The 11,741-nt window shown below is 41.2% G+C and overlaps 1 non-coding gene across 1 annotated transcript; it reads left to right on the plus strand.

The window, feature by feature from the left end:
* The first annotated feature begins 1,503 nt into the window (after nt 1-1,503).
* LOC124529498 (U6 spliceosomal RNA) lies at nt 1,504-1,607 on the plus strand. Its single transcript, XR_006966385.1, has one exon. It is a non-coding gene; the product is annotated as a U6 spliceosomal RNA (small nuclear RNA).
* The last annotated feature ends 10,134 nt before the right edge of the window (nt 1,608-11,741 follow it).

Genomic DNA, 11,741 nt, shown 5'->3' on the forward strand with positions numbered 1-11,741 from the left:
ATCTTGACGGGGCGGGGCCTCTGAACGGTACCAAGCAGCAGACTGAAACGGTCCAGCTTTCACGTCAAGACTGCCGGATGGGGACAGAGTGAAAGCGGAAAGGACAGGCAGGAGGTTGCAGCGATCCAGGGGCGAGGCGATGGTGCCTGAAGGAAGCTGCTCACTCGTGAGAGGGAGGAGAGAGCAGCCTGGGGCTGAGCTGTGGAGTTGGAACCAACAGAACTTCTGAGGAACTAGATGAGGGAGCGGAAATGGAGGCGTGGCTGCCTTGTGTGGGAAAAGGGGATAATCACACCAAAATGAGGTGTTGGCGCGGCCCACACTCCGTCTCTGCGTGGACTGTATTCCCACTTACTAGCCGAGGGGCCCTGAGTGCTGTGAGAAGTAACTTTGTCTCTGCTTCAGAGTCTGACATTACCAGTCAGGGAGAGTAAGAGAATCTACCTCACGGATTTACTGAGAATCCAATGAGTTAGTATCTGTAACATACTTAAAACAGTGCCTGGCACACAGTAGGAGCTATACAATTCTATTCTTATTACTATTCTCATCACCTACTTCATGGTACTGTTGTTAGGACTAAATAGACTAAATGAGTTTAAGGAAGTGCCTGGCACATTAATTCTCTCAATTAACGTTGGCCCTTATTGCTATCATCATGAATGATTCCCAGTCGGTGGCAATAATTGAGGTGAAGAACAGAATGGAGAGGGGGCTGCTGTGAAAAGGTCCAGAGGGCCTGTGGAAGAGGTTCCATTTGGTGTGTTAATTCTGCAGTGTCCATGAGGCATTCAAATGTCTAGGTCAAGTGTGTCGCTGGACATGAATCTGAACCTCAGAGGAAAAGTCTGGAGTTGAGATATTAACTTAAGAGCCATTCACATAAAAATGAGTTAACTACAGAAAATGGTGAGCCTGGTGATGAGGAAGATTAAGGTGGAGGAAAGAAGATGGTCTAGCGGTGAACCCAATGGAACCCCAACATCCCAGGTCAGGCCAAGGTGGAGGAGGCAGAAAAAGAGACTGACAAAGAACCGTGCAGAGGAGGAGGAAGGCCAACAGACATTGGGTCCTAACAGCTCTAACTTCTGAAAGGTCAAGTTGGATAAACACACTGGAAGGAGCCACATGGAGATTATCAATGATCTTGACGAGAGCATTTTTAGCACCTTACATATTCATTTCAACTCTACCTTTCATTTACAACACCATAAAAGAACATGAGTCTCAAGGGTGATGTACAGTGAGGAAAACTCTGACCTCAGAGTCAAGAGACCAAAGTCTAAGGGTCTTGGGTAAGTCCCTCAACAAAAAGGGTGTCCATTCCTCCACAGGTAAAATGACAAAATTGGACCAGATTCCCAAACACAGGTCACAGGCTCTCTATGTGTCTAAAACCTGCTAACCAAAATACATAGTATTCTCAGTATTTAAAAGGTACTGATCACTCCTTAGCCATTTGGCTAAGATCAAGTGTAAAATGTACTAAGAACCATGCATCCGGTGCTCACTTCAGCTGCACACACACTAAAATGTGTACAATACAAAGAGTGGCACGGACCCTGCACGAGGATGACATACAAATTCATTAAGTAGCCCATGTTTAAAAAAAAAAAAAAAAGAACTACGCATCTACCTCGGGTACAGTTCCACAAACAAAACTGTCACATTTGTTTCTGGCTGAAATTATAACTGAGCGTGGCAACATCTGTGAAGCTGGGAAGCAGCCATGGTTAAGAAGGGAGACTCTGGAATCTGAATGCCTGACTTCAAATCCCAGCTCCATTACTTACTGCCTGACAAGAGCTGTGCTGTTAAGCTGCTCAAGGCCTAGTTTCCCACTCTGTGAAGTGGGGATTATAACACTGCCTACCTCACAGCGTAGTGGAAGGTTTTAAACGCATCAGTCCTTGAAAGACCTCAGCAGAACTCTCCATTGACCTTCCTCCTCCCTCTTGACTGCTCTTTGTCAACCTCCTCTGCTGGCTCCCTACCATGGCCTGACCTGGGATTCTCAGACCCTCTTCTTCTCCATCTCTGTCCTCTCCCTCGCTAGGCTCATCATGAAGCATACAATTACATACTGAATAAACAGGAGCTATGAATGCCATTATCTTACACTAAAGATCCTAACTTATTAAGATCACATTTCTGGGGGCAATGAGGGAAAATAATAAAAAGAATATGATGGTGAAAATGCTGGTGATCCCTGGTAACTCCCAACTCAAAAATTCTTCAGAAACACACCCACCATCCTATTGCATGAAACGCAGTACCTTCATTAAAATCTACTTCATTAAAATAAGGCTTTGTTCCCTACTAGACACTATAATCTCCCTGATGGAAGCATACCCATCTGACTTAGTGACAGCACCCAAACAGTAACTAGTGAACAAATTTCTCCTGGTACTTACTCCCCTTAACTCCTAAATTCCACTCCTGAATTTCTAATTTAAAAATTAAAGAGTCTAAAATTTTTTCTGCAAATACTTTTAAAGGCTCCACTGCACAGGTGCCCCATAAATGCTCCCAAGGCCCTATACCCTGCCCCCACCCCCACCACATACCCTTTGTTTCATCACAAGCAAATTCTACAAATTTTCACATGTGGCCTTCCGAAAAGTTTCTCCAGGACAGATTCAATCTCAGTGCTTTCTAACTTTTTGAACTTATTTATTTTGAGAGAGAGTGTGTGAGCATGAGTGGCCGGGGGGTGGGGGGGGGAGAAGGAGAGAGAGGGAGAGAGAGAGAATCCCGATGAAGGGCTCGAACCCACAAACCGCAAGATCATGACCCCGAGTCAAAATTAGGAGCTGGATACTGAACCAACTGAGCCACCCAGGTGCCCCAGCACCTTCTAACTTTAAAACCCAACTTTTCAGAACATTTTGCTTTGGGAGGATAGTTATACTTGAATCAAAGCTACCTTTCAAAATTTCTAAAGGGCAAACAAACCCCACAAACTCTGAGCTACCAGAGACAAAGCATATGTGAGACATTTCCCTGCCCATCCTCCTCTTAATTGACTCATGACACGACACTGAGGAAGCTGGACCAAAATAGCTACCCACCTGACCAAGATTCAAATGTTTTCTTGATTACCACACAATAAGCAACAATTGATTAAAGAAAGAAAAAAAAAAAGGCAAAAACTACTGAAAAACTGCTTATATTAAATAAGCCAATTACAATTTATGTTTAAAAGAAGTTGGTATATAAACTGCGAGGCAAAGTAAAGGCAGCCTCAAAAGCTATCACATGAAAGCACAATGAAGGCTGGGATAAATTAGCTCTAATTCATGAGACACGTCATCAGTGAAGGATTCAGAATTTCAGGAAGAAATTTTTGAAAGCTTAGGAAGACTTTAAAAAAGGGCAAGCATTGGGGTGCCTGGGTGGCTCAGTCGGTTAAGTGTCCAGCTTCGGCTCAATTCATGATCTCACAGTTTGTGGGTTCGAGCCCTGAGTCAGGATCTGTGCCAACAGCTCGGAGCCTGGAGCCTGCTTCAGATTCTGTGTCTCCCTCTCTCTCTGCCCCTCCCCAGCTAACACTCTGTCTCTCTCTCTCTCTCAAAAATAAATAAACATTAAAAAAAAAAGTTTTTTTTTTTTTAAAAAACGGCAAGCATCAAATCAATGGATGCTATATGTTAATTTTAGCTGCAAGAGTCCAAAGTGAAGTGTGAAATGAGGAAAGCAGCCAAAGGACACTCATGCAAGAAATGTCCACGCAGTGCCCACCACAGCCCCAGGCACAGGGCTGGGGTTAGCACTTCGAAGTACAGGGAAGTCCCATCCCTGCCCTGAGGAGCTCCCCGCATAATGGGAAAAGATGGAGGATAAACTTCAAGACTACCAGATAAATTCTCTAACCAACGACCAACAAAGGGCTCTCAGGCAGAGCTAACAGAATCTTGATTGCATGACCGGTCCGTGACAACATAAAGCCAGTGAAGCAAAACAAAAAAAAAAAAAAAAAAAAAAAAGCCAAACTTGGGCAAAAACAAGAAGATTTGGGGGCACCTGGGTGGCTCAGTCAATGGGCATCCAACTTTCGAATTTGGCTCAGTTCATGATCTCACAGTTCATGAGATCGAGTCCCCCGTCAGGCTCTCACTGACAGCAAAGAGGCTGGGGACTCACTCTCTCCTTCTCTGCCCCTTCCTTGCTCGCTCTCTCCCTCTCTCGCAAAATAAATAAACTTAAAAAAAAAAAACAACAAGAATTTATTGATAAAAATTATATTGACAACAATACCCAAATAATGACATGGACGCAACTCAGTGTCTATCAACAGATGAACAGATAAGCAAAATGTGTACATGTACAGACAGACAGACAGACACATACACAGAGGAGTATTATTCAGCCTTAAAAAGGAATAAAATTCTGTAATGCTACAACAGAGATAAACCTTGGAGAGCATTGTGTTAGTGAAATAAGCCAGTCACAAAAAGATAAATACTGTATGATTCCACTTAACTGAGCTACTTAGTGTAGTCAAAATCACAGGGACAGAAAGAATGATGGCTGACAGAGGCTTGAGGGGATGGTGGTAATTGTTTAATGGATACACAGTTTCAGGTTTACAAAATGAAAACTGTTATGAAGATGGATGGTGGTGATGGTTGCACAACCTTATGAATGTATTTAATACCACTGAATTGTACACTTATAAATGATTAAGATGGTAAATTCCATGTTATGTACATTTTATACTAAAAAAGTTTTTTTAATATCCCAATAATGGAGACTTTATAATAATCTAAGGCAAAATTAAACCAGGGTTCTACAGATATAGTGGAAGGCTCAGATCTGGGTGGCAATTTCAAGGGAGACTAAATGAAATTATACTGCCTAGTGCCTAGGTAAGGAAAAGGTCTTAATGCTACAGATTAAAGTAGTCAAAAGATATGAATGCTCTATGTTTGACGCTTGTTATGTAACTTCACAATTATTAGCCTTTTCAAAAACCCAGATTTTTTTTTTCTACCTGTATCTCTCTACATAGAAACAAGAGAATGGGCTTTAGGAACACAGAACAAAGAATAAAGAAGCAAACCCTTCAAGACCATGATGGCCGTGTGGTGGCAGCAGTCAGGCACCGGGGTGTGCTGGCGGGGTCACACTCCTGAGCTGGGTGACATTTTGTGCCTCAAGTTTCCTATGAAGTAAAATCGTTGGGAGGAGTCAATAAACATATGAAAAGTACCTTGAATACCGCCTGCCACGTAGTTGTAATTGCTCAATAAACATCAGACATTGCTGTTGTAATTTTATTTATATTCCACCCATTAAACATTTTTTTAAATTTGGAATAAAGTAAATTATTAAAAGAACATGTAAAAACAATTATCATTCACCCAATTCAACTTAAAAATTAAAATGGAACAGAGAATTATGGGGGGGGAGAGTAAACTTATCTCTAATCAAAATTAAATCTACCAAAATCTTTGACAATTCCTGCAGAATGGCCTTAGTGTGATGAACCTGGAGAGACAGAAGGCATAGAGCAAGAATTGATGACTTCTGTACTACAAAGGACCCACTTTACATCTTTCTCCACATCTACAGCCTCCCTGTAAGACAGAAAAATCCCCATTGTACACATGATTAAACCAAGGCTCAAAGAGTTTAAGTTTATCAAAATTCACCAGGCTGTTAGTGACAGAGCTAAGATTTAATATCTGACTCCAAGCCCACACTTTTTCTACCAAACTGTGTTGTGAGGATTAACAACAGTAACTATCATTCTACACCCATGTTGCTTTGGAACAGGGAGGGAAAGTTGTATATAATTATTTGATGAGAACAAAACAATGCATGAAGCAAGGCCAACTCTGTTATGGACTCTAGAATTTCTAGAGGAAATGACAAATATCCAAACCCAAATTTCATGTTAAAATGACAGAACCACAGATTAGGAAAAGCCTTCCCAATATTCTGGTCACTCAACACTGGTGAGGATGTGGATAATGCACACACTCCAATTCTAGCCCATCCTTCCAGAAAGCAATTTGGCAACAGGCAGAAAATAAGTAAAGCCAAGAGTGCTAAAGGCAGTCTGGCTAAGGGGATGATTAAGCCAAAGATGTCCACCAATAGTGTTACTCAACATCATTCTAGATTTTCCAGGAAGTGCATTTTGACAGGCAGAAGAAAGAAGTCATGTAAAAACGGGAAGGGCCAAAATCATCCTTAGTTGTAAATATTTTTCCATCTGAAAAACTCAACAGAATTGAATAAAATTAGTACTATTAAGAGAGTTCAGTAAAATGGGAAAAAATAATACATAAGAATAAATTACACACAAAACAACCTGCAGAAAACAGACTGGTACCACTGAGGGGCCACTGAGAGGTTTCTAAAAGACAAGGAACAGATGGGACTAGACTGACACAAAAGTACCAGAGTCTTAATTCAGCCAGGCAAAGGCAAGCACACCGCTCTCCATGAAAAGGCTTCAGACAACGGCTGTCCACGGTGGGCCAGTGAGGGGAGTGGGAATCTGGCCTGGCAGGACTGCCTGCACCACATGCACCGGCCAGGGAACACCACTCGGGTTAGCACTGGACCGCCACGGTGACTCACTGACCAGCAAAGGAGCGAGATTCCCCAAAGATCCAAAGACGTACCAGTGCATGGCCACTAACTGTGCACAGAGGCCTAACATAAGGGCAGCAGGAGCAAGAGTGGGGAGGGCAGGAGCTCCAATTCAAGAACCCTCTTCTGACCTCTCAGGGCCTACCCTCCCCTGTCTGACAAGGGTCTAAAAAGCAGGGAAGCCTGCCCTTTCCTCTGTATGAAGCCAGGCTGGCTTCTCTTATCACTTAGTTGCTTTGGTTTTCTAACTGTATGACATGTTGGCATGCCAACCTTCATGCAAGATTTTTGAGGGCAAGACACCCATCTCTCACTGTACCTCTGTGGTCAGACATGCCAGTGACTGATAACAATGAAAACAGGAAGAGATACCAGTTTTTCCCCAGCATGACCACTAGGTCGTGTAACTATTATAGTTTCAGAATTGTACATGTACCATTCCTAAAGATTGGTATGATCTTTTAATCAGCCTACAGACTCTTCATGAATACTGCCTTAAAATCAGCTCAACTTCTGAAACATCAGTCATTTCTGACATCTGTAAACCACTGCATTATGCTCTCACTGAGGCAACACTGCTGAGTGAGGTAAGAATTCTTTAGATGGTCCTTCCTCACTAAACTAAGGCATATCTATGTAAAATGCAGAGTAATGCATTTTATGTAGCATACACGTAACTTCTTTTCACTTAAAAAATTAGCCTAAACTCAAACTGAGTAAAGAGCAAACAAAACTGAGCACGAGTGTCTGCATAATCCATTCAAAAGAAACAACTCACAAGGATCAAAAAGTAGGATGATATTTATCACCTATTTATTTTATTTTAAAGTAGCCCCAAATTAGAAGCAATCCAAATACAGTCAAGCACTGAAGTATAATTTATATACTTGATGGAATATTACATTCTTCAAAAAAGTGTAATTACCGAAGTGTTCATTAACAGATGGACAAATAAAAAAAGAATGGAATATTATTCAGCCTTAAAAAGGAAAATAATTCTGATACATGCTATGTGGATGAACCTTGAAGACATACCAAATGAAATAAGCCACTCACAAAAAAAGACATATAATGTGTTAATTTCATTTATATGAGGTATCTAGAGTAGTCAAACTTACAGAGGCAGCAAGTGAAAGGGTGGCTGCCAGAAGCCAGATTAGGAGGGATAGGGAATTTTTATTCATGTTTATTTATTTTTAAGAGAGAAAGAGAAAGAGAGAGAATGTGTGTGAGTGGGAGAGGGGCAGAGAGAGAGGGAGACACAGAATCCAAAGCAGGCTCCATGCTCCGTGCTGTCAGCACAAAACCTGATGTGGGCCTCGAACTCACGAACAGTGAGATCATGACCTGAGCCGAAGTCGGATGCTTAACCGACTGAGCCACTCAGGTGCCCCAGGATTGGGAATTCTTGTTTAGTGGGTAGAGCTTCAGCTCTGGAAGACAAAAAAGTTCTGGGAGATGGTGATGATGGTGATGGTGGTGATGGTGGTGGTGGTGGTGGTGGTTGCAAAACAATGTGAATGTCCTTAATGCCACTGAAGTGTACACTTTACAAATAGTTAAAATGGTGGGGCGTCTAGGTGGCTCAGCTGGTTAAAAGACCAACTCTTGATTTTGGCTCAGGTCATGATCTCATGGCTTGTGAGTTCAAGCCCTGCATTGGGCTCCAGGTGGAGCCTGCTTGGGATTCTCGCTCTTTCTCTCTTGGCCCCTCCTCCACTCAATCTCTCTCTCTCTCTCTCTCTCCCAAAATAAACATTTAAAAAATAAAAATTAAAAAATAGTTAAAATGGTAAATTTCATGTTATATACATTTTCCCACAATAAAAAAGCATAATTATGAAAAGCATATAGAAACATTAAAAACATTTATGCTATGTTAAATTTTAAAAAGCATACAAAGGTATTCATGGGTTTGATTAAAACTATGAAAAAATGTATATGACAAAAGGTTTCAAAAGAAAGCTCTGGTAAAGAGTCGTAATAATGGTGGAGACTGGGCGATTTTCCTCCATTTTACAAATATACTGTGGTATTTAGCTGTTATTTATGTAAACTTATAAAAACATAAAAAACTCGCACACTAGATATAATACCAAGAGAGCAAATCCATGGTGTCTGCAACCACAAAGCTCCCTTGTCTGTTACTTCTTTTTCAATTCATCCAATCCTAAATTTGGGGGAAAAAAAAAGGTTTTATAAAAATACTTAATATTTGGGGGCTGAGTAATGACCTAAGAACTGGTAGGTAGCTCTGGGTGCACAGAGAAAATTTAATTTTCATTAAATAAACAGTTTCCCTCTTACTCTCATTTTAAAGTTTAAGAAGAAAGCCAGGAGAGGGGCACCTGGGTGGCTCAGTCAGCTGGACATCTGACTTCGGCTCAGGTCATGATCTCACGGTTCGTGAGTTCGAGCCCCACATCGGGCTCTGTGCTGACAGCTCAGAGCCTGGAGCCTGCTTCAGATTCTGTGTCTCCCTCTTTCTATGCCCCTCCCGTTCACACTGTCTCTCTCAAAAATAAACATTTAGGGGCGCCTGGGTGGCGCAGTCGGTTAAGCGTCCGACTTCAGCCAGGTCACGATCTCGCGGTCCGTGGGTTCGAGCCCCGCGTCGGGCTCTGGGCTGATGGCTCAGAGCCTGGAGCCTGTTTCTGATTCTGTGTCTCCCTCTCTCTCTGCCCCTTGCCCGTTCATGCTCTGTCTCTCTCTGTCCCAAAAATAAATAAACGTTGAAAAAAAAAATTAAAAAAAAAAAACATTTAAAAAAAATTAAATAAAGCCAGTATTTGCCTTACTTGAGCCAAAATTTCCTTCTTAGTCATTACTTTTAACCCACCTCAACTCTTTTTTTTCTTTAAAGTTTCTTTATGATATTGACAGAGAGAGAGTATACAAACAAGCAGGGGAGAGGCTCAGAGAGAGGGAGAAAGAGAATCCCAAGGAGGCTCTGCATTGTCAGCGCAGAGCCTGACATGGGGCTCAAACTCACAAACCGTAAGTCATGACCTGAGCCAAAACCAAGACTCAGATGCTTAACCAACTGAGCCACCTAGACGCCCCAAGTTACCTCAACTCTTTTGTGGAAGAAGTCCAGGGTCTAAGTAAGTAAATTAAGTTCTCATCAAATAAAATTTCTCGTAAGCTGGACAGGCAAGGAAGTGAAACAGGAACGAATGGGACCAGGAATCAGAAGACAGAATCTGGTTGGCTCTGCCGGTTAGTGGCAGGGAGGCCTCGAGCAGCACAGCATGCAGCTTCTCCAACCTCGGCTGCCCATCCGTATGTAAATGTGCAGACTATTTGCTCCACGCTTTACCAACAAATAAAAATCAAAAGTGATGTTCATAAAAATGCTCTGGAGAACGTAACATGCTTTATAAACTAAAAGGTGATACCTTGTCAAACTCACAATATTAACTTGATCTTTTTCCCTGTTGCCATATGGTATCACATGAAATTAGACCTTTCATATATGCTTTTCTGCTTTTACATTATTACTTCTTACTTGTCATTTTGAAGGCACTGAGTTTCCCCAGCCCTCAGAGCTCTGCATTTTTTGAGGAGAGAGGTACAGCTCAAGGCTTTCTATTTAAGATCTGACATTTCAGGGGCATCCCCCATGGTTTGTGAAAAGAAGCCCACAGAAGAAGAAAAGGTCAGATGGGATACAGAGCTTCGCACGACCTACATGCAACACTCCCAATTTTCATTCAACAGCAGGGCTCTTCCAGCACTATTTTAGAATACCACCTGGCTTTTAAATCATGTAAAGCAGTAACAAATGTTTCCTACCCTGTTGAAGGCAGGAAATTTCGCAGAGTAAGGAGCATGCAAGAGCAGCCGTCCAGAGGGCGTCTTCCATTGCAGCCAGGTTTACTCAGGTGCTAATCATGCCCTTCCCCTTGTCCAAACCCCAGTAATACAGTATACTTCATACAACCTACATGTTCGGAAAAGGAAAACTGAGTTTTCATTTTAAATGTACTCTAAGTCAAATGGGCAAAAAAAAAAAAAAAAACAACTCTTTTACAACTGATGTACAAATAAAGTAGATCACGTACATTTGGGAAGATAAACTAACACATTTATAAATTCCTAAATTCTCAAATGGCACTAATTCCCAGAATTACAAGACCACTCTTTTCTTCACCTTGCAATCACTAAGTGACACTGTCAAATCTCCTTGGATTACTGCATATAGGTTCACAACCCACACACAAAAAAAAATATTCAATCCCAATAAATTCATAGAGGGCTCTCAAATTCATACAGGGGATCTGTGTGTGTAACCAAACAACTAAAAATAGGAACAGCTATTTTTCATAACCTCGGAAATCAGTGGAATGCATGATCTGCCAATGACCTGGCAGCCCCCATGGGATAATTAACAGCAAGGATGGACAATCCACTGATACATCCTTTTTTAAATTTATTTTATTTTATTCCAGTGTCATTAACATAGTGTTATATTAGTTTCAGGTGAACAATGTAGTGATTCAACACTTCCATACATCACTCTGATACATCCTCATTTAAGTGAATGTGATGAAAAGTTAAAAGCGGATTTTAGAAAAAAAATTACACAAGGATTTTTTCTGATAGCAAGCTCTTCCTGTGCCTTTAAATTTTAATTTAAAATATTTTCTTTATATTCAAGTTTTCAGGAATACCTTCCATATCAAGCTACCCTGCTTAAACTTTGACCACAATTTCTCAGAGTTCAAACAATCCTGATATGAAAACAGGTTATAATCCGTTTTACTAAAAAAGACATTTAATTTTAGAAAAAGCAATTTCAGAATCTGTTTAACAGGTTCATCTCCTCAACTTACAGGATTTTTTTTATTGGTAACGGTAGCATCTTTTTGATGGTAGTGTCTTGTTTTGTTTTAGTTGACTTTACTGTTTAGTTTTCCTTTAAATTTTAATCCAAAGTTTATGTGGTTTCACAGTCTGGGTCCTTTCATAATTGCTAACAATTACAGGGTATCCCTGATACTTTTTGCAAATTATAGCAAGGAAATCCTTTCCGCTGAACCTCAATGACCTCTTCAACTACTCCATATCCTCCCACAGTTTGCCATGAGTGTCACCATTTTTTATGATCACTCAGTTCTTCCCAGAAAATTCTGGAA

Source organism: Lynx rufus, unplaced genomic scaffold (assembly GCF_022079265.1).
Source record: "Lynx rufus isolate CCGP_SWC_20201006 ecotype Redwood Valley unplaced genomic scaffold, mLynRuf1.p SCAF_6, whole genome shotgun sequence".
Classification (NCBI taxonomy): Eukaryota; Metazoa; Chordata; class Mammalia; order Carnivora; family Felidae; genus Lynx; species Lynx rufus.